Source organism: Pongo abelii, chromosome 10 (assembly GCF_028885655.2).
Source record: "Pongo abelii isolate AG06213 chromosome 10, NHGRI_mPonAbe1-v2.0_pri, whole genome shotgun sequence".
NCBI classification, from domain to species: Eukaryota; Metazoa; Chordata; class Mammalia; order Primates; family Hominidae; genus Pongo; species Pongo abelii.
In genome coordinates, this window is record NC_071995.2 from 118226264 (window position 1) to 118249009 (window position 22746).

The 22746-nt window shown below is 45.6% G+C and overlaps 1 protein-coding gene and 1 long non-coding RNA gene across 7 annotated transcripts in view; one reads left to right on the plus strand and one right to left on the minus strand.

Annotated features, from left to right (window-relative positions):
* The window catches only part of CCDC60 (coiled-coil domain containing 60), a 202559-nt gene that overhangs the window by 40780 nt on the left and 139033 nt on the right, over positions 1-22746 (plus strand). The gene's annotated exons all lie outside the window — the stretch shown is intronic.
* The window catches only part of LOC134759535 (uncharacterized), a 205920-nt gene continuing 192892 nt past the window's right edge, over positions 9719-22746 (minus strand). The window contains exon 3 of the long non-coding RNA XR_010135836.1: positions 9719-9999. This is a non-coding gene — a long non-coding RNA (uncharacterized LOC134759535). The remainder of the gene's footprint in view (positions 10000-22746) is intronic.

Here is a 22746-nt window from a genome sequence, read left to right on the forward strand (position 1 = left end):
GGAGCCGCCATGTTGAACATGCCTGGCCCTCAGGTAGTCTTTTCCTATTGACACAGCTGCTGGCATTCACCCGTGCAAGCTTCTAGCTTGCCTTTCTATGTCTGCAGCTTGATTTTACAGGCTTCTCTTTGTTAGAAAGGAAATGATTTGGGGGCTGTCTTTTATTAAAAGGGAAACCTTACCAAGGACTCTCTTACCCTCACTAAATAATTTCTTTCTAGCTCCTGTATCAGCACTATACCAAGAACCTCAATTAATCTTTACAGCAACATCATGAGGGCCAGTGTAATTGGTCCCATTTTTGCAGGTCCACAGACTGAGGCTCAAGAAAATTAGGTAACTGGTCATAGAGCTAATAAGCATCAGGGATAGGATTGGAACCCAGGTCTGTCCATGCTCTTAACAAACGTGGCACCTGCCTTCCCAGACACAGCTGAAATTTGCTGTCCCTCCAACAGTTGTAAGTGGATTGCTGAAACTGTTTTTGTTTTTGTTTTTGCGAAGATCCTCAAGGCACAAGCTTATATAGTATCACAGGCAAAGCCCTATGCACAGGCCAAGATTGACACAGGCTTGTCAAGACAGCAGGCAGTGAACCTGTTGGACATGTCAGAGAGCCAGACCCATAGACGAATCTTCCCTCTGTACATGGTGGGTAAGCCACCTGTCTAAGATGTTGATAACAATCAATGCTCAGCCCAGGGCCAACACATTCTGGTGGGTCTGGGACAAGAGGGCAAGGTCATCAGATGACAGCTTTATTCAGCAGTTCTCCACTCATTCTGGAAGCCCCCAGCTCAGCCTGGCTTGGTTGTACCAGACAGAGGCCAATTCCAGCATTGAAGAGGAGAAGAAAAAAAGAAAACACTAGAAGCTCATGCCAGACCTTTGCTAGGAAGCTAAAAATAATTGTTGCTGCGGATGGCCACAGATTATGAAACACATATGCCAACATAATAACCATGTATAAAATCACCCAATGTGGGGTGTCCTCCAAACCACTCACAATTAAGCTTAAGTGATGATATATAGAATATCATTTTCCAGGTGGAGGACACTCAAATGTTTTGTGGCCTGGACACCCAGGAGATGTTGAAAGGGCTGGACTGCACTGAAGACCAGCCAGGGCTTGCATCTGGAGCCATGGGCAGCCTTACCGCCATCCATGAATGTTGACTGGGGACCCACGAGGTCCACAACACTGTTCTGCACTTTGTTGGGTTACAGGAACAAAAAGGAAGCATGCCATGGCATGGCAGAGGTGTGTAAACTTCTTATCTAAGCCTCACAGCAACTCTGAAATAGACACTCTAATAATCATTTAATGCCTGGCACATAATGGGTCTCAATGCAATGTTACTTAGACCCAGGGCTTTCTTGAAAGTATGTATGGTGAAATGTGCAAACAGATCAGATGAAGACTTAATTGCCATAGTCATACACAGTAATGCACCTGCAGATGGTAATTGATGTGCGGGAGGTGCTAAATATGGAAAGGCGATGACTGGTTTGAACTGATCCAGGGAAGCTACTGGAGGTAGGGTAGCCCTTTGGCCATGATTTAAAAGTTAAGTAAGCAGAAGCCTGAACACCCTGCTTGGATATGAAGCAAGGCCACCATTGAGAATACCCAGAAGGCGAAATGCAGATGTTAATTAAATATAGATGTGCATATACATACAGATGTGTACAGTGGACAATTGAAGGTCAAGCCCAACTCTGTGGTTACTAAAGTGTTTGTGTGGGGGTGCAGGCAAGAAAGTATCTCAATGCCTCTATCTCTGAAATGGGCACAAATGGAATCAGATTGTGGAGCAGGACTGCAAGAAGTCTTCTAGTTCATCCCTCACACACACATTATCTAGGAGATGGCCAAGTGTCTCAGAGGCTTTTTCAAGATTTTCCAGTATTAGATATGAATCCCTTGGATGCAGTTTTGTTTTATATTCTTAAAAGGATAACCACAGTTGGGTGGGAACAGTCATGTGTGCTAGAAGCAGCTCATACTGAACCTATCGTATTCATCTCCTTCCAATTCTTGGTCGGAAGTTGGTGATCTCATATTGGTAGAGTAAAATCAGCCATGATGGGAATATTTACACCATGGGAATTGGCAAACATTGTAAATCAGGGCCTTTCCTTCTCCCCTGGAGAGCAGATTGTTAAGCATTTGCCAGCATTTGGTGGGAAATGAATATCAAGAAAGTATAGTGAGAACCTGATGTCATAATATCTCAGAGTTGGAAGGGATTTTAGATCTTCTCTTACCCAACCTCAGATTTGGTGCTAGAATTCTTCTCTCAGGAGTTTCTCTGAGGATGGGGCAGTTACTAACAGCAGATGGTGAAATGATTTTTCAGTGTTACGTAGACGTTAACATGAAATCGCATAGCAGAAAAGGTACTTGTTTTTAAATTCTCTTTTGTCCTTTTTTATTATGCAAAGGAGAAAGTCTCAATTTAGTGCTATTCAATCTTTAACGCCTCTCTAAGGACTTGTTGCTCTCCCTTTTAACAAAAAGGGCAGGCCTCAGGCTCAGAGCCTTGTGAAGATTAGTACCTAGCTGTAATTGAATAGCTTGTTTTGTTTTTATTGTATTTACTTTTATGTTACTTTCTATTTGTGACATGCAGGAATGGCTTTCTTCCTACAGTGATAGTAGTAAGTTTACTTTTTATCACGTTTCTAAAATGAGCTGACTTAGAGACAAATATTAAGTAAATTATAATAAAAGTAGTGTAGAGAGATGGCAAATATCCTGAAGGTGGTTTGTGAATGACCAACGCATCCGGAACACAGATATACCCTAGATCAGGCAGACTTTACCTGAATATGCCCAGTGACAGGGAGGTCACCACTCGGTAAGGCACTTTGTTACGGCAATCAGTGAAACACTTCATTTGAATTAACAGGGACTTTTGTTTCTTCCTCCCCACGACCACCACCATATTTAAATTAAGTGTATTTCCTACAATATTCTCATATTGGGCCAAAACTACTCAGTGCGCAAGGTTTCCAGTTTCTATTCTTGGTTTGCCTTTGGCTCAAGATCTCCATTAATTGTCATGGGCTTAGGGTCTTTATGATGAACTGAGCCATGATGACCTTGAAAGTCGAATTCTGTCCTTGGTGTGTCAACATTTCTCCAGTTGAAGCTGTTCTCCCTATACAGGAGGAACTGGAATCTGTGGTTGCCAAGCAAAAGTGGCAGGATAATTTGTTTCTGTGCCTTAAATCTCTGGAATTACCATCTCTAGCTCCCTATCTTTGTCCTTTGGAAAACCAGATCCTCAGTGTGATATCCTGATACTCAGACTCAGTGGCAGTAATCACAGCTCCCTACTGTGGCCTTCCTGTGCACCAGGCACCAAACTGACAGCTTCCCATGCATTCTCTCACTTACACTTTATGACAACCCCAGTGGTACCTGCTATTGCCACCCCATTCTAAGGATGAGGAAGCTGGAGCTCAGACAGTCAAAGTCACTCAAGGTCTCCTGGCTAGCAAGCAGTGGAGTCTGGACTCTTAGATCTGTGGCCCCAAAGTCAGTGCTCCAAGCTCATGAGAAGGATTTCTTATCTCAGACCCTAAGATCTACAGTGGAAAGTTGAAGCAGGTGACACGGGGAGGTGCCTGTGCTACAACCAGAGACCTTTAAGGAAAAGTCTTGTTTTCTAAAGTCAGAAGAACGTGCAGTAAGTGAGCACAAAGCAGGCTGGCTCTTTGCAGGCATCTGACACCTTCTCATGACCTTCCTATCTTTATTGTTAGTGCTTGACAGAGAGAGATAAGGCGGGGCAGGGGCAGAGCCAGGGAGAAACCCTACTTGACCCCGTCCAGGCAAATGCGTACCTCTCTTCTCCTTCCACAAACATGAAGCTGGTTTTCATGTGCTTTAGCCACAAAACTTTTAGCCACAAAAACTCTTTCCCTTGTCAATGTTCAGTAATTAAAATTTTCTCAAAACCTGCAAATGAGCTTCATAGCAGTCTTTAGCATTTTACCATGAGGCAGAGATATGTCTTTCAGCCCTTTTTTTGACATTAATCCATTCAGCAGACTTGGCCTGATGCTTGGCTGTGTGACAGCCAGCGCACTAGTCACTGTGGGTACAGGGAAGCAAGATGGGCACCATTTCTGCCCTCTGTCTTCATCCCAATAAGTCCTGACACAGAAGGGGAACACAGTACAAAGTTCTGTGGGCGCACCTAACTGATGAAGCGGTGGAGGGAAAAGTGTTCATGACAGGGGGAAGAGCATCTGTGAAGGCCCTGAGGCATGAGACAGCAGGAGCTCAAGGAGGCCCAGTATGGCCTGTACTACTGGGCTCGCCCATCATAGGCATTCAGAACAGTGGGAATGAATGAATGAATGAATGAGCAAAGTGTAATGGGGCACACTGGGAGATGAGGATGGAGATGTACACTTAGGCTGATTCATGAAGTCTTTGAAGTCTGTTATGAGGAATTTTGACCTTGAGCCTAACTGTGAGGGGAGGCCATGGACGCATTCTACACAATAGTGATGTGATTATGTTTAATGCTTTCCCACACATGCCGGGCCACCAAGCTGCGACTATCTCACCACCCATCCATCCCAACACACTCAATGTGAATACAAAGCTTTACTTCTCTCCTTTGCTCCCAAAGAGATGAGGTGCTGAAAACGCAGCGGACCCAGGGTAATTGGAGATCTACTGATGGCAGAACCTCTTTGTGCTTGCCTGTTAGCCATGTTCTTGAAGCTGGTCTTGCAGGCATAACCCTGGGTGGCCACTGCACTGGAAATTAAATTAATTAAAGAAATTAAATAATTGATCAAAGGTCTGGAAGTGATTGGATGAATAGAGATTTAAATCCAGATCTGGGCTGGGCTCAGTGGCCCACACCTATAATCCCAGCACTTTGGGAAGCCAAGGCGGGAGAATTGCTTGAGCCCAGGAGTTCAAGACCAACCTGGGCAACATAGTAAGCTTCTATCTCTACAAAAATAAAATTTAAAATATATTATCCAGATCTGCTTTTGCTTCTATAGCATCTCTTTCTGGATGTTCTAGAGAAGTCTTCTGGCCCCACCCATATTTCCTATTTCAGAGACAGGAAGCTATACCGACCACATGGTCCCACCCTCCAGGCTACAGATGATTGGACCAAAGGGAAACACCTGATACAAGCTGAACCAATCAGATTTCCTTATCTGGAACTTGGACTTTAGACACTGAAAGACGGATCCAGATAGCCACAGAGTATGGAGATGAGGGCCCCATAAACTCTAGGGTTGGGGCAGCTATGATGGGCTCTGTGGGAGAGCAGAAGGAGCCAGGACAAAGAGAGAAAGAATAAAGAAACGAGTGTGCAGAGAATAGCATATCTGAGCATTCATGCCTTTTGAGAGCTCAAGAGACACAGCAAGTAGCTGAGCCGTCCTGTCATTGGATACCATGAGATTTCCTACATTTTTAAAAACTTGAGCTGAATGAACCTGTTTGTTTCTGCTCACCACAGATCCCTGAATAAAACGCAATCTAGACAACACAAGAGACCTTCAAGAGGGCATATTCATGAGATGGGTGAGCGTGTTACAAGCTGATGAAAAGACTTGGGGTGTCCATGGGTTTCTTTGTAATATCTCTGCCTAGCCACTTTAAAAAGACAGAGCTAGTCTGGGCGCGGTGGCTCACGCCTGTAATCCCAGCACTTTGGGAGGCCGAGGCGGGCGGATCACGAGGTCAGGAGATCGAGACCATCCTGGCTAACACAGTGAAACCCCATCTCTATTAAAAATACAAAAAATTAGCCGGGCATGGTGGCAGGCGCCTGTAGTCCCAACTACTTGGGAGGCTGAGGCAGGAGAATGGTCGTGACCCAGGAGGTGGAGCATGCAGTGAGCTGACATCGTGCCACTGCACTCCAGCCTAGGGGACAGAGCAAGACTCCATCTCAAAAAAAAAAAAAAAAAAAGAGAGAGACAGAGCTAAGATATTGTGCAGCCAAGGGAGAGTGAAGGCAGAAAGGTGTCAAAGCACAGGGCTGCGAAATGAAAGATGCTTCATTAGGGGTTTGGCATCTGCTTCTTAAGAAAAGAAGAGGAGCACAGCTCAGGCCTTCTTCCTCCCTGCAGCTTCACCCCTAATAAAGGCAGCTGGGTGATGAGTTTCTGTATCTGGCAAATCTACTTCATTTTTCGTTTCCCTCTGTCGACTGCAATGTAAGACAGCTCAAGAAGAAATTAATACTTGGAGTCAGTGTCAGCCCCACTGACAGCAGATCAAGGCTGAAAGACAAATTGCTCATCACAGTTCAGGGAGCCGGAGCTGGGAGAAGACAGACCTGCCATTCCCTGCAAGCTCTGGGCAGCTCCCACTGGTGGCTAACTTTACAAGGGACCCATCCTGGCTTCTGCCTACCTGCGAAGTCTGCAGAGAGCTGCAAGGGGCTGGTCCTGGGAGAGCAACTTGTTGGACATCCTTGGGGCCCCTTAATGACCCTGTGTTTGTAGCATGTCACCATGTCACTGGTATGACCAAGACTAATGCCCTAGAAAAGCTATTTCTGTGCATCACCTGTCACCAGCTCATTCCAAGTCGTGGATTCTCAATTTTCTTTATGACACCTTGACCACTTGGCCATGAAGGATATTGTGTTTTGTGGGTTGAGTTCTGCACAAGCTCCTGACCAAACATTGAGTGGGGGGGGCTGATATCCAGCCCTTGCTTCACTGGCTAAACCATGTGCCTGGCACGGGGCTGCATCCACTTGGAGAGAGGGTGGCTTTTTCTAATTTGCACAGAGGTGCTGCTTAGATTAATGAAGTCCTGGCAATATTGTATTGTAGAGCTATGGGCTTATTTGTTTATGGTCTGTGTCCCATAGGTAGAATATTGACTCCTTGAGGACAAGGACTGTGCTGGAAATATACCATTTGCCTCTCCAGAACCACTTGCCACCCTTCTCCTCCCTGCTCTGTGCCCCAGGAGAATGACAACTTAATGACCTCCCTTGGTCTCCAGCCTCCAGTTGGATTCAGCCAATAGAAAGCACTGCTAGGAGATCAAAGGTGATATGGTTTGGCTGTGTCCCCACCCACATCTCATCTTGAATTGTAGCTCCCGTAATTCCCATATGTGGTGGGAGAGACTTGATGGAAGATAATTGAATCATGGGGGCAGTTTCCCCCATACTGTTCTTGTGGTAGTGAATAAATCTCACGAGATCTGATGGTTTTATAAAGGGTTTCCCCTTTCACTTGGCTCACATTCTCTCTTGCCTGCTGCCACGTGAGATGTGCCTTTTGCCTTCCACCATGATTGTGAGGCCCAGCCATGTGGAACTATGAGTCCATTAAACCTCTTTTTTAAAAAAATAAATTACCTAGTTTCAGGTATGTCTTTATCAATAGCCTGAAAACAGACTAATACAAAAGGGCAGGGGGATAGAAAGGTTGGAGTCTCTGTTCCCAGTCTCATTTTTGCTACATGGACTTGGTTGTTTGTGATTCTCTGGTCCTGGCTCCTGTCACACAGCCTCTCCCTACCACTAACCTCTTCACTGCCAGTTGCTGCTCCCCCTCTGTGCCCCTTCAGGGTGGTAACAGCTCCCTGCTGTTGCTAGCCCCAGGGGACTGCACCATCCCTTGTAGGGGGATCTATGCAAACAGTCTGTGCAAATAGTCCCTTTATTCAACTCCTCCTCCAATTCCCAATTTGAGTACACCATCTCTTTCCTACTCAGAGCCCAGTTAAGATATAGAGACGTTGCTTGGTTCATTGCTGTGTCCCCAGCTCCTAGAAGAATGTCCAGCACAGAGCAACCACTAACCATTCAACCATTTATTTGTTGAATGAATAAATTATGATCCCTGAAGGTGGCAAGCCTTGGTTTTTTGCTGTTTTGTTAAGGACTCACTGGCATCCTCTTTATTCAGCCTTGCAGCTCGGCTGTTGGAAATCAGTCATGAAGACCATTCCTCCCACCTCATCTGTCCATGTTCAGCAGTCCTCAAACCTCTCTGTTCTCATTTATTTCAGACAACAATTAGACCCTATTGGAAAAATTTTTCTTCTGCTCTTGCCCTGGGTAGGTTGCAGGGGTGGAGGGAAAAATAAGTGATACCCTTAGAGAAGCATCCTTTTTGATTTCTGAAAACCACTATTTTTCCTGCCATTCTTCTTTTCTTTACACCCATTTGTCAGACTCAGTCTCCTAAATTAGTGCTAGAGGGTGCTTGCTGACCGGGGTAATTCCACTCTAAAAAAAAAAAAAAAAAAAAAAAAAACGAACCAGTAACAGTGAGCTGTTTAGTCTGGGGAGCCACGGTGCGGTCGCCCTAAAGGTGCACATCTTTAGGGGTAGCCATCTGAGGGCTGCTGGGCATAATGACCAGGTGGCAGCATTCTAGTCCTGGAAAATGTGTAGTATTTTCTCTCCAGGGTTTTGCAGAAATGACGCTGTCAGAGAAAACAATGATCTAATGGCCACATGACAGGAGCCTTGAGACTAATGGTACCCAACTCAGAAAAATGTAGGAGACAACCGGAAGGCAATTACGAAACAGTCCGTGCCTACAACTCAGTCATTACCAACCAAGCATTGCGAGGAAGCCTCTCTCCTTTGGAAGGTCAAATTCTTATGGTTCCAAGTGGTTGGGAGCAGAGCCGGTGCTGGAAAACACAGGGTGGATATTTCTATGGAGAATTCTCCAGAATCGTGTACATCACACAGAGCACTCCATCCTCCTCCCCTCTTCCCCCTCAACTCTCTCTCTCTCTCTCCCTCCCTCCCCGTCTCTCTCTCTCACACACACACACACTCCAATTTAAATGTTTCAGCTCTTCCACTTTCCAAACCCAGTCCTCACAAAGCTTTGTTTACGCAGGCTAGGCAAAGTGACATTGCCTACTTGACAAGTAGCTTTTGATTAAAAACACTGAACTCTGCCCGAGTAATTGTGCCACACACATGAAAATCATTTGAGGATCTGAAGAGAAGTTCCTCTTTGCCCCCAGGAAACCTGAAATATTGTGTTTTTCTAAACAACAACAACAACAAACCTCTGTCTTGCAGAGGTTTTGAACAAAACTTACATCTGTGCATTCTAGTATTTGGTAGATTTTTCTATAATAAGCATGTGGGCTATTTTCCAAACATTATCTTTTTATGACAAAGCCCTAAATTCACTCATTTGTGTTGCTAAAAGGACAAATGCCATACATAAAAAAGCACAAGTTTCTCTTAACTCTCACCCCCTGCCCATCTCCCAGCTCCAGAGGTAAATGCTTTTATGTATATGATGTGATTCCTGCCACCCCCTTTTTCTATAGGTATGAATGTGTAGATATATATGAATCTTACACATTTTAAGGATTATTTTGTTTTGTTTTGTTTATATAAATGGGATTATACCGTATGTATTTATTTCACAACTTCTTAAAACTTAAATGTCTTAGCGATCTTGGAGATGTTGGGATCAGCACATAAAAATTTACCTAATTGCTTTTAACGGCTGCCTCAAATTCCAGTGTTACTGAATCACAGTTTATTTCCCTAGGTCCCCTCTGATGCACATTTCAGGTTACTCTTAATGTCTCATGATTACATGCAATGCTATAATAAAATACTTGTACATTGCCTATTTGGACACATAAGCCCCTATTTCTATATGGGAGAGATAATTATATCAGTTAAGATACTTTTGGCTGCAAATAAAAGAAGATAACCAGTGGCTAAGCAATAAGGGTTTTATTTTCTCATGTTAAGGTGAACTCTGAAGGTTAGAGCAGCACAAAGACGGTTAATTCAGTGGCTCCATGTCATCATCCTGGAGCCAGACACTTTCTTTCCATCTTTCTGGTGTGCTTCTCTCAGAGAGTTGGGAATGCCTCCCCCAGGGATCACATGATGGCTGGAGATGTTCTAGGTGACATGTGCAGACATGCCTCTTCAGCAGTCCTTGGATTCCCTTGGGGAGGATTAAGCTGCAAACTCACACATACACCTGCCACTGGCAAGAGGAATGAGATGACCATGACTGTCATGGACCAATTGTGATTCCTTCTCTTGTTCTTGGAAGAAGAAACTGAGAGGAAACAGATTTTATTAATCAAATAAACCTCCAGAAAATTTGTACCAAATCACAGCCTCCTTGAATATCCAAGCACCAGTTACTTCACATCTTCATCCACCCTTTAATAAGGCGTTTAAGTTTCTGCCAGTGTGATGGGCAAAGAGGACATGTTGTTTTCTTGTACTTACCTGATATTCATTGTTTATTTATATTTTCTCTTTGGAGAATTACCTTATTTGTATTATTTGCCCTATTTTCTACTGGGTAGTTTGCTGCCTTTTCATTGATTTGCAAAGTTTCTACATGTACATCTTGGAAACACATATAATCAAGACATTTTAAAAGGTTCTTAAGAATAAACACTTAGATTATGTATCTTTTTTCTTACTTTGATTCTCAAGTGCTTCTATAACCGTTTGGGGAGCAGAAGAAAATCCATTTCATGGAATAGGTTATGGTGACATGCTTTCTAAATGGCGGGCTTCAGAACAAAAGTTCCTAGACAGATGTTAAAATGCAATTGGAAAACACTGCATAAAATTTCCTACTTTTAGAGTGTCACCATGTAAAAACAGCATAGGGATCAGCTCTGTTTTGATCATGACCACTACCTTTCTTGTGACCTCATACCATCATTTGCCCTCTCTGAGACTTATTTCACTCATTGTAAAATAGTCCCCCGTCTTGGCTCTTCCCATGCTCATGCACAATCATGGCTTCCCACAGTAGCACCTGTGGCTCTCTGTCTGTGGTCTGGGGCAGTTCAGAAGGGACAAGAAGGCAATGCCTTAAGGAGCATCCCTCTACCAATGGCAGACAAATGATAACAGATAAGTACCTCAGTTGCCTTGCCTTCAGATGCAACAACTCTGAGACATCTTCCATATCAACAGTCAACAAACTACAGTTCACCAGCCAAATCTGGCCCACCACTTGTTTTTATAAATAAAGTTATACTGGAACACAGCCATGCCCATTTCTTTACATATGGCCTACAGTTGCCTTCATACTACAAGGGCAGAGTTGTACAAGAGACTGTATACGCCCAAAAGCCTAGTATTTATGGTGTGGCCCTTTCTAGACAAGTTTGCTGACTCCAACTCTATATCATTCCCCTGTGGTGCCAGCAGGGTTGAGCCCCAAGTTGCCCACAGTGGTCACCTGCTTGCTCATTAACACACTTTCCTCTCCTTGTCCCACTCTCCTATGGAGGTTTCCCAGTATCACCTCCCAACTCTACACTACATGTGCTCACAAAGCTGTAACATACTAGACAGGCTTAGAAAACAAGCAAGTAGAGTGGGAAACGGCAGGGGATTGTAGATCATGGTGAGTCTTAGCCCCTGAGCCCCAGATCCAAGGCATCTTTAGGGTTAGCCCCCCTACCCACCTCCCATCACTTCCACAAATCACCACCAACACACAGGCATGCACACACACACACATACACAGAGCAAGCTTGCCATTCATTTGGGTAGTGGCTTTGCACACATTACCATTAGTGGCTGATGAATTGAAAACTAAATGGAAAATGCAAATGGAAGACAAAGATGACTTTCTCTTCTCTGCATCAAGGAAAACACCCTGACTCCTGGTCGGTGTGTGGCCACATGAAATAAGTAGACTTTCTCCAGAGGGAAATATGTCTGTTTAGTCTGTAATGATGCATATTTTCATATATAAAATAAATAGGTCATCAAATATCTCTCCTAAAGGGGGAAAGGCTCCTAACATCTCACTAATACATGTAATGCTACCATAATGCCATTCTCAAATCATAAAGGACAAGGCTTCAATATACCTCGCATCTTCCCGCCTCCAGGCATTTGCACAAGCTATTCCTGCTGCCCAGAACATTCCCTTAATAAACACACTTTTGTCCTTCTTTGGGTCTGTTTAGATACCACTTCCCCAAAGACACCTTCCCTAATCCTCCCTGCAGGTGCTCCCTGTCAGTAAGCAGATCAGGGCCCTATAACACGGTGTTTGTTGTGCTTACTAAATTTATCTATCCTGCTACTTACTGTAATAACTAAATAAATGTTTGTTTAATGTCTTTCTCTCCCACCATTCTACACATCACATCTCTCCTGTTTACAGTCATAGCCCCAGTGCCTGACATTTAGTGGATAATCAATATATTTTTTAAATAGATGAATCGGTGAATGGGTGAATGAATGAATGAATGAATGAATGAATGGACAAATGAATGAATGTGGATGGACCCCTCAGAGAATCCAGTGGCCATTCTTTCAGTATAATGATGCCAAGATGAGTTCTTTGATGACCGAAAGAAGCTCTCTGCTTCTCAAATTCTAATCTGCAAGAGGAATCACTTGGAGATCCTTGTGGAAATGCAGATTTGAATTCAGCAGCTCAGAGTAGGGCTGAGACTTGCTTTTCTGACAAGCCCCCGGGTGACACAGATGCTTATAGTTCCCAAGCCACACTTTGAGTAGCAAGGAGTTAGATGATCTTAAGCAAGAACAGTGGCAGGTGCATTTATTTTGAAAGAGCTCATTCCTTTTGCCCTCATTGACATTTAGTTTTACAAAAGTTCTAAAAAGCAGCAGTGCTTCCAGGCGGGGCAGCCATGCCACTTGGCTTAATTTCCTGCTGTTTAACCTCAGGCCAACTAGTCAGACCTCAATACACATTCAGGATTTTGTGTGATGCCATTTCTCATTTTGGATTAGGTCTTAACCACGTTCCTCAATGAAGCACCCAGTTCTGCCTGACTTTACTTTTTATAAAATGTGAGGGGAGGATTTGAGGATGCTGAGATGAACCAAATTCAAGAAGCATCAGAAAATGGACTGTTACCCACATGTCTCTGTGGCTATTCTGAGCTCCTCTAAGCCACAGTAGCACCAGCAGCACCTACTGTCACCATTCATGCCAGTGTGACTTCTTTTTCCAAGTATGTGGCTATGTGTATGTGTGTGTGTATCTTTTCTTAAAATGACATCCATGTCTGGGTGCTTTCAGGACTTATAGAGGACATTCTGAGCTGCAGATCCTGAGGACTTCAACAATAACCATCAAATTGCTGAAATACCAGACAATGCCTTAATATCTTAGGCATGGATATAATGTTAGAACTTGGGCTCTAGCCTCAGACTGATCTGGATTGGAGAGTCACCACTCATACCTCATAGCCATGTGCCTTTGGGCAAGTTACTTGGCCCTCTTGGGCCTCAGTTTCTGCCTCTGCACAATAATAACCTCTACTGGAAAGGGCTGTTGTGAATGTCAAACAGAAAATTGCATGTAATGTGGATGCTGCAGAGTGATGTGCATGTCATGTGATGCTGCGGCATCTGGCACCTAGCAAATAAGAGCTATCGTTAGCGCTGTTATTACTGTTGTTGTTGGTACCCCTAGAGAAAGCTAAAAGAATTTTGTTGTGTAGGTTGACAGGGCTTTTCTGTATTAGGATTAGCGAAGGTCCAGTATCTTTTTCTTCCTTCTGAGCCCTGCAAAAATGCTTGGTCTGAAGTGGCCACCTTCTGGAAGCTTTCTGCAGTGGGGTCCCGCAGCATACCAGTGAGTTGTGTGGCATGTCTGAGTGCTCGAGACAGCTGTGCATTCTACTGCTTTGCTTCACTGTGAAATTCGGTGTGCAATATTGCAGAGGTCAGGGGCCAAAACCCAGGACAGGGCTCTGGAAGTATTCAGCAATCTGTGATTACAAGACCAGCTAACTCAGGCCCCCTCAATCATAAGTAACATAAACCCTTTCAGAGATCAAGAGAGGGGGATTTATTCTAGAGAAAGGGGTGTCCTGTGGAGTTCAGATGTAGGAGATGCTGTGAGACCTCCCAGTGCAGTGGTCCCAAGACCTAGGATATCACTGGTCTAGGATATCCATCACTTCACCTTCCCCCAATCCACCCACTGCAGCCCAGCAGACATGGAAGAAGGCAGCTACTCACAGAGACCCTGTTTCTCTAAGAACTGCCTCCTGTTGGACTGTGACAGCTTTGAACTAAGTGACACAGCTCCACTCTCTTCACCTCTGCTGTGAGGAGAAGTGGACACTTAACCCAAGCTAGGCCAATAAGGTTCTTCCTGAGAGTTTGGAATTATGGCTGAATTAGTCCTGGCTGGTTTTCTCATCTGTAAAATGGTGATAATAATAGTAACATTTGCCTAGTAGAGTTGTGGTGGAGATCAAATGAGAGATGCCATGCCAAGTTCTTACCCAACACAGGGTGCATAATAAGCACTCAATAAAATGACTGTTAGGATCATTGTTATCCCCACTACCAAACACCATAGCATAAGGCCTAGCACAAAGTGGTGCTCAATAAATATTTACGGGATGAATCAATCAATCAATCAGGGAATGCCATAGGCTGCAATCAGCCATGCTAGTTGATGCTCAACCATAGCAATGCATGAACCACATGTTTGTACAAAACCTCTCTCTGGAGAACAGAGGACTTTGCCTCCTAAATGAAACCAGGTTGAACATCCTGACCCTGGGTCTCATGTTTGTGAGGTGCAAGTGCTATATAACAGTTTCGTGGCCAGGTGCTGTGGCTTACGCCTGTAATCCCAGCACTTTGAGAAGCCAAAGCAGGAGGACTGCTTGAAACAAGGAGTTTGAGACCACCCTGGGCAACATGGCAAGAATCCATCACTACAAAAATACAAAAACTTAAAAATATCAGACAGTCATGGTGGCACACGCCTATGGTTCCAGTCACTTAGGAGGCTGAGGTGAGAGAATCACTTGAGCCCATGAGGTTGAGGCTGCAGTGAGTTGTAATTGCACCACTGCACTCCAGCCTGGGTGACAGAGCAAGATCCTGTCACAAAAAAGAAAGAATTCTGAGGGTTGCCAGGTACTCACCATACATTGTCTAATTAGACAAACTCAATCATGCGTTTTTGTTAAAATGAGATTCGGGCCATTTCAAAGATTTCATCGTGCAGAAAATATGGTTTAAGTTTTCCTTGGAAAGGGAGGAGGGGGAAAATGCATTTCACAATAGCATCCAAGAGTTCCAAAGCATATTTCTGATTTTATACTTCCTGCAGTCATTCTCTCTTTCACAAATGATTCCTTGTTTTGCTTTCGCTGCTCCTGAATAGTATTTATTTTTTCTGCATCTCCACCTACGCCCTAGGCTCAAAAATGCACATCCTGGAGATTTGTACCTGCATTAAACAGGGAGCATGTTTATATTTTTAAAATGTAGCTGCAGTAAACAACTTTTGAAATGTACATGGAATAAATGCAGACAAACATGCTTAATCAACTCGCCCTTGGAGAGCAAGACACAGGGAAAGCTTTGCAAATGAAATTTTCTCCCACTGGCTTAGAAAAGAGCCTTCAAAGTGGCAACTCGTGCCCACACCTGGATAGGCTTCAAGAGGAAAGAAATATCAGTCTGGAGCTTCCTGCTTTTGTGTGACATTTTCAGTGAGGGGATAGAGCAAGGAAATGAGGATTCATTTAATAAATGACACAAGGTCAGATGACCTCTTCTGGTGCAACAGGGCTACAATGAAGCCATCAGACTTTAACCAGCACCTTCAGGAAGTGAGCACTTACACACGCCATCTTTGGTGTTGTAAAACAGTGTTTAACAGCCCTGATCATCTTGAGCTTAAGCATTTTAGAGTCTCAAGATGCTGGAACTATGACAGGCCCTTAATAGGCCCCCAGAAAATATTTGTGGAACTAATAATCATCATGCTAGATAAAAAATGACAGATTCCATTTACCAATAGCTTGCTACACACCAGGCATCCTGTGTTCACTAAGTTTAATTGTTACAACTGTACCGCAAAGCAAGTATTGTTATAAGCACCTTCACCATGGTAGAAATGAGAACACAGAGGCTCAGAGAAGATAAAGGACTTGTCCAAGGTCACTCCACTGGGAAGCAGAAGCTTGAGGATTTGAAACCTATGTCTGTCTGATGCTAAAATCTGCATTATTGTCTCTTGTCTCCCCAGCGTCTCTCCTTTTTCTTCTTAAAAGCATTTTCCCTAGTTCCTTCTACCTGTTACAAAGGAAACGGGGGGTAATTTCATGCTTCAAGGGATCTACATGCTTAGCGTCCACCCACCATGTGGTAGTCCAGGCAGGGACATACTCCGCGCCTCTGGCAAAGCCCAAGGAGACCTCTCACTGCCCCCCAGGCATCCCCTAAAAGCACAGTTGCACTTTCTAGTTACTACCAGAATGAATACCCCCGTGGATGCACAGAAAACAGTAATTCTCATGGGTGACTGAGGCATGGCATGCACGACCATATGGGCGACTGGTCTCCCCAAGACTGAATGGGAAAATTGAATATCTTTGTCCTTCATGTCCTTTTTGTCCTTGCCACCTTCCAGCTGTTGCATCTCCTGTTAAATAATGTCATTTTCCTCCAACTTTCATTTAGTCAAGCGACAAATACTCACTGATCCCTTACAAGGTCAACTCTGATCTCAGGATCAGACCCCTACCTGAATAGGGGCAGATGCATAAAACAAGTAACTTTAGTGCATGAGCTCAGTGTTCCAAGAAGAGAGACTTGATCAATATGCTCTGGAAACACAGAGAAGCATGACTAACTCAGCCAGTGGAGGGAGAACTGAAGAAGGGGGTGCTTATGAAGGCTTCATAATGGTGATGATACTTAAGTTGGATCTTGAAGGATGAGTAGTTTTCCAAGTAAGAGAAGAAAGAAACAGCATTACCTACAGAAGGTATAATGGGTTTCCAGGAGTTCCGCGTGTTTCAGAAGAATTCAGAGTGGCTGCAGAAAAGAGTGTATCTGGGCAGAGATGCAACCAACAGATGCAAAGTCATGAATGACTCTATAGAACACCCTGAAGAATTGAGGCTTTCCTTTGTGATCCATGGAAGCCACTGAAGGGTCTTGAGCAAGAACATGTGTACTAGTGCATTCTTGCACCACTATAAAGAAATACCTGAGACTGGGTAATTTACAAAGAAAGGAGGTTTACCTGGCTCACAGTTCCACAGGCTGTACAGAAAGCATGATGCTGGCTTCTGTGGAGGCCTCAGGAAACTTATAACCATGGCAGAAGGCAAAGGGGAACCAGGCCTGTCTTACCAAAGGGGGAAGAGAGAGAAAGAGGGGAAGTGCCACACACTTTTAAAAGACCAGATCTTGCAGTAACTATCACGAGAACGGCACCAAAGGGGAAATCCACCCTCGTGAATCAATCACCTCCCACTAGGACCCACCAACATTGAGGATTACAATTTGACATGAAATTTGGGCAGGGACAAAGACCCAAACCATATCAGCACGGTAATGAGTTTCACTCTACAGAAAGATGGTACATTAGTTTTTAGGGCTGCCATAACCAATGATCACAAATGGGTGGCTCAAAACAACAGGCATTTATTCTCTCCCAGCTCAGGAGGTGAGAAGTCCAAAACCAAGATGTCAGTAGGGTTAGTTCCTTCTGGAAGCTCTCATGTTCCATGCCTCTCTCCCAGCTTCTGGTGGCTCCTGCAATCCTTGGTGTTTGTTGGCTTGTAGCCTCACCACTCCAGTCTCCACTTCCATCTTCACATGGCATTCTCCTCCATCATGCATCCTTTTCATTTTTTTTTTTTTTAGACGGAGTCTCGCTCTGTTGCCCAGGCTGAAGTGCAGTGGCTCGATCTCAGCTCACTGCAACCTCTGCCTCCCGGGTTCAAGCGATTCCTCTGCCTCCCCCAAGTAGCTAGGATTCCTCTGCCTCTCCCAAGTAGCTGGGATTACAGGCGCCCACCACCTCACCTGGCTAATTTTTGTATTTTTAGTAGAGACTGAGTCTCACCATGTTGGCCAGGCTGGTATCGAACTCCTGACCTCAAGTGATTCCCCCACCTCAGCCTCCTAAAATGCTGGGACTACAAGCGTGAGCCACCAAACCTGGCCTTATCCTCTCCTTTTCTTATAAAGACACCAGCCATTGGACTTACGGCCTAAGTTAGTATGACTTTATCTTGACTAATTACATCTGCAAAGGTAACATATAAGGTCCCATTCTGGGTGGATGTGAGTTTCAGGAGGACACCATTCCACCCACTCCAGATTGTATAGAGGTGAGAGTGGCAGTGGGAACCTAGGAGACCAGCCAGAAAGCCAGCCCCACAGAGGGGGAATGGGTCATGGATGCAGAAGTGGAACAGGGACCCACTATCACACCAAGGGCTTTGGTGTGGGCCCTTTTCCAGAAAGGAGGAGGTCATAATGACACAGTGAGTGCCATAGGAAAAAACCTCAAAGATCAAATTGGGCCAGATACAGGAGCTGATGCCTGTAATGCCAGCACTTTGAGAGGCCAAGGCAGGAGGATCACTTGAGGCCAAGAGTTCAAGACCAGCCTATGCAACATAGCAAGACCCAGTCTCTACAAAAAAATTTAAATAATTAGCCAGGTGTCTGGTGTCTGCCTGTGGTCCTAGCTACTCAAGATGCTGAGGGGGTAGAATCACTTGAGGCCAGGAGCTCCAGGCTGCAGTAAGCTGTGACAACACTGTGTCCAGAATTGGTGGATTCTTGCTCTCACTGACTTCAGGAATGAAGCCGCGGACCCTCGCAGTGAGTGTTACAGTTCTTAAAGATGGTGTGTCCGGAGTTTGTTCCTTCAGATGTTCAGATGTGTCCAGAGTTTCTTCCTTCTAGTAGGTCTGTGGTCTCGCTGGCTTCAGCAGTGAAGCTGCAGACCTTCACAGCGAGTGTTAAGCTCTTAAAGGCAGCACATCTGGAGTTGTTCATTCCTCCCTGTGGGTTCACGCTGTTCCTGGCTTCAGGAGTGAAGCTGCAGACCTTCATGGTGTTACAGCTCATAAAGGTGGAGCAAACCCAAAGAGTGAGCAGCAGCAAGATTTATTGCCAAGAGGAAAAGAACAAAGATTCCCTCATGCGAAAACCGACCTAAGCGGATTGCCTCTACTGGCTCCCACAGCCTGCTTTTATACCCTTATCTGGCCCCACCCACACCCTGCTGATTGGCCCATTTCACAGAGAGCTGATTGGTCCGTTTTACAGAGAGCTGATTGGTCCATTTTGATAGAGTGCTGATTGGTGCGTTTACAATCCCTGAGCTAGACACAGAGTGCTGATTGGTGCATTTGCAATCCTCTAGCTAGACATAAAAGTTCTCCAAGTCTTTACCAGATTAGCTAGATACAGAGTGCTGATTGGTGCATCCATGAACCCCAAGCTAGACACAGAGTGCTGATTGTTGCATATACAATCTTCCAGCTAGACATAAAAGTTCTCCAAGTCCCCACTCAACTCAGGAGCCCAGCTGGCTTCGCCTGGTGGATCCCGCGAGTGGGGCAGGGGTGGAGCTGCTGCCAGTCCCACCCCGCCGCCTGCACTCCTCAGCCCTTGGGCTGTCAATGGGACCGGGCACCACGGAGCAGGGGGCGGCGCCGGTCAGGGAGGCTGGGGCGGGGGGCAGGGTGGGGAAGGAAGGGGGAGGGGGGTGGCGGGGAGGGGAGGTGGGGGAAGGGGACGTGGGGGGCGGGGGTCAGAAAGTGGGGCAGGGCGGGGAGGAAGGAAGGGGGCAGCGTTGGGGGGTAGGAGGAAGGGGGCAGCGGGGGGGTATGGGAGGAAGGGGATTGGGAGGAAGGGGGGGAGGAAGGGGGTGGTGGGGGTGGTGAGGAAGTCGGGGGCTCGGGCATGGCAGGCTGCAGGTCCAAGACCTGCCCTGCGGGGAGGTGGCTGAGGCCTGGCGAGAATTTGAGTGCGGTGCGGGCAGGCCGGCAGTGCTGAGGGACCTGTTGCACCCTCCGCAGCTCCTGGCTCGGATGCTAAGCCTATCACTGCCAGGCACCGGCACCAGCCAGCCGCTCCTAGTGCATGGCCCTCCAAGCTCGTGCCCACCCGGAACTCGTGCTGGCCCACGAGCACGGCACGCAGCCTCGGTTCCCACCCGCACCTCTCCCTTCACGCCTCCCCGCAAGCAGAGGGAGCCAGCTCTGGCCTCAGCCAGCCCTGAGAGGGGCTCCCACAGTGCAGCTCAGGCTGAAGGGCTCCTCAAGCGAGGCCAGAGTGGGCACCAAGGCTGAGGAGGCGCCGAGAGCGAGGGCTGCTAGCATGTTGTCACCTCTCAGCACCACTGCCCTCTATCCTGGGCAGCAGAGCAAGACTCCATTCCTTTAAAAAATCAAATTGCTCACTTTTCACTGATAAAAGTGGTCATGGACACTATTAAGTGGTGAAACTAGCATTTTACAATTAGATAATCTGTCTTGAGGATCCCTTTATAGTCTTAAGATTGTTTAATGCATACTGACTCTTTGTAGTAAGGTTTAGTTTAGGCCGTCAAGAGCTAAGGCGTTTATTGGCAGAGCCTGGAATTGTCTTAATAGACAACATTTATTAAGCACACACTAAATGCCAGGTACTATGCGAGGTACCTAGAATTTATTAGCTGTAATTCTCATATCTCTGAAAAAAAAAGGCAATATTATGAATGTCTCCTTTTTACAGATGAGGAAATTGATGCATGGGGAGGTTCTAACTTGCCCAGAGTCACACAGTGATGACACTGACCTGCAATTTAGGGCCATGCAATGCCAAAGGAAGTTTTTCAAACAAACAAAAACTATGGAGAAAAAAAATATAGGATGAAAGGGCAGTGGGGTATGAATATTTCATCAATTCAAGAGGCCCCAATTTATCTTGACCTCAAGGAAGAAGTCTTTGTGTCCCTAGCTTAGGATAAAGAACCAGCTCTGGAAGCCTGGATGACAAACTGGGGTCACTCTCTTAGTTCATGGGGTGCTCAAAAGGAGATGCACCCAGGACCCAGATGGGCATCCTCCTGTTGAAAGAGGGACCTGGGATCCAACTTAATTAATCATCTTCTCACTGCCAACATTTCCTTTGCCCTCCCATCTGTTCTTTTCTCCAGGGATTAAGGGACCTTTACAGTTCCAGCTCATTCAGAATAAAGTTCCTTCAAATGAGTGGCCAATTTCTTTTTTTCCTTTGAGCCTGACATGCGGGCCAGCTGTTGACTTAGGAAACTCTGCCAACAGCGCATGTTCGGTGCAGACCTCATCTGGTGTCTGCTTGGGATTTTCCTTTTAATTATAATTATACTTCAAAGGGAATCTGGAACTTGCAGAGCCAAAGATCAAAGCCTCAAGAGGGGCTACATTCTCCCTAACAGTCCCCAACAGGGCTCTGAAGACAGGGGGGAAGGGAAGGATGTATGTGATGCCATCAGCCTGGCTAACCTCAGCCCTCCCACATCACACCCTGTGTTCATGTGGCTGCCACTGGGCATCCAGCTTAGCCAACTAGTCCCTTCAGTGTGGCCAGAGTAGGAAATTACCTATGGGGTATGATCTGAGGATGGAGCAGCATAGTCCACACTAAAACATACCCCTACACACCAAAACTTGCTACATGCCTAATATTACACCACTTGCCAAGCAGCCTTTTAGATTAAGTATCGTGCACTCCATGCTCTCCATTTTCAAGGTGAAAATGCTACTAAGCTAGTGATGCCATGTGTCACTCCCATCTTAGTATAAATTAGCCTACAGGTTGGTTTCCTTTTTTTTTTTTTTTTTTTTTTTTGAGACAGAGTCTCGCTCTGTCACCCAGGCTGGAGTGCAGTGGCGCAATCTCAGATCACTGCAACCTCCACCTCCCGGGTTCACGCCATTCTCCTGCCTCAGCCTCCCGAGTAGCTGGGACTATAGGCGCCCGCCACCGCGCCTGGCTAATTTTTTTGTATTTTTAGTAGAGACGGGGTTTCACCATATTAGCCAGGGTGGTCTCAATCTCCTGACCTCGTGATCCACCCGCCTCAGCCTCCCAAAGTGCCGGGATTACAGGCGTGAGCCACCGCACCCAGCCTGGTTGGTTTCCATAGGTCAGAGCAGCATGAGGATATTTAGCACTGGGTGGAGGAACATAATTGATGGAGAAGAGTAAATATTTCAATATCACTATAAAGGGAAAGAAATGAAGGAAACCAACATGTATTAAGCAACTACTGTGTGATAGTCTTTTACATATGTGATATTATTTGTTTTCTTAGCAACCCTCTAAAATTGGCATTATCACCTGTATTTTGTAGTTGTCCCTCCCCTCCCAGTTGAGTTTAATCCAGTGGTTCTCAGACTTTAACAGCCATAGGAATGCCTGAAAGTGGAGATTCCTTGGTCCACACCAGAGGTTCTGATTCACCTGGTCAGAATGTAGTCCATGAATTTGCAGGCGTAATAAGCTCCCAAGTGATGCTGCTGGCGTTGGTTCATGGACCATGGCTTGAGCAGCACTGGACTTGGCCAGTCATAGCTATCTTATTTGCTTAGCCAACAACTGGTTCGAATGATGGCCATCCTGGAGCCCATTTGGGCTAATGGGTTCGGGAAAGAAGCCTTGACCCTGGTTGCTGCCAGAAGCCACTTTACAACCATGAGGGGAAGGTGTCTAAAGATCAAGCTGATTCTGTGGGCAGTTCACTCTGTGCAGAGCTCAGTGACATGACAGACCTTCAAAGTCAACCCTGAAATCCCAAATCCTACTCTGTACTTCTTCTTACATGAGTAATAAATTTCCTTATGTGTAAGCAACAGTGAGTGGAGTTTCCTGTTACTTTCAGCTCAAAGACATTATCAACATTCTCAGATGAAGAAAGAGGGGCTTGGTCCAAGGCCCATGGTCACAGAGCTGGTTACCCAGGTCT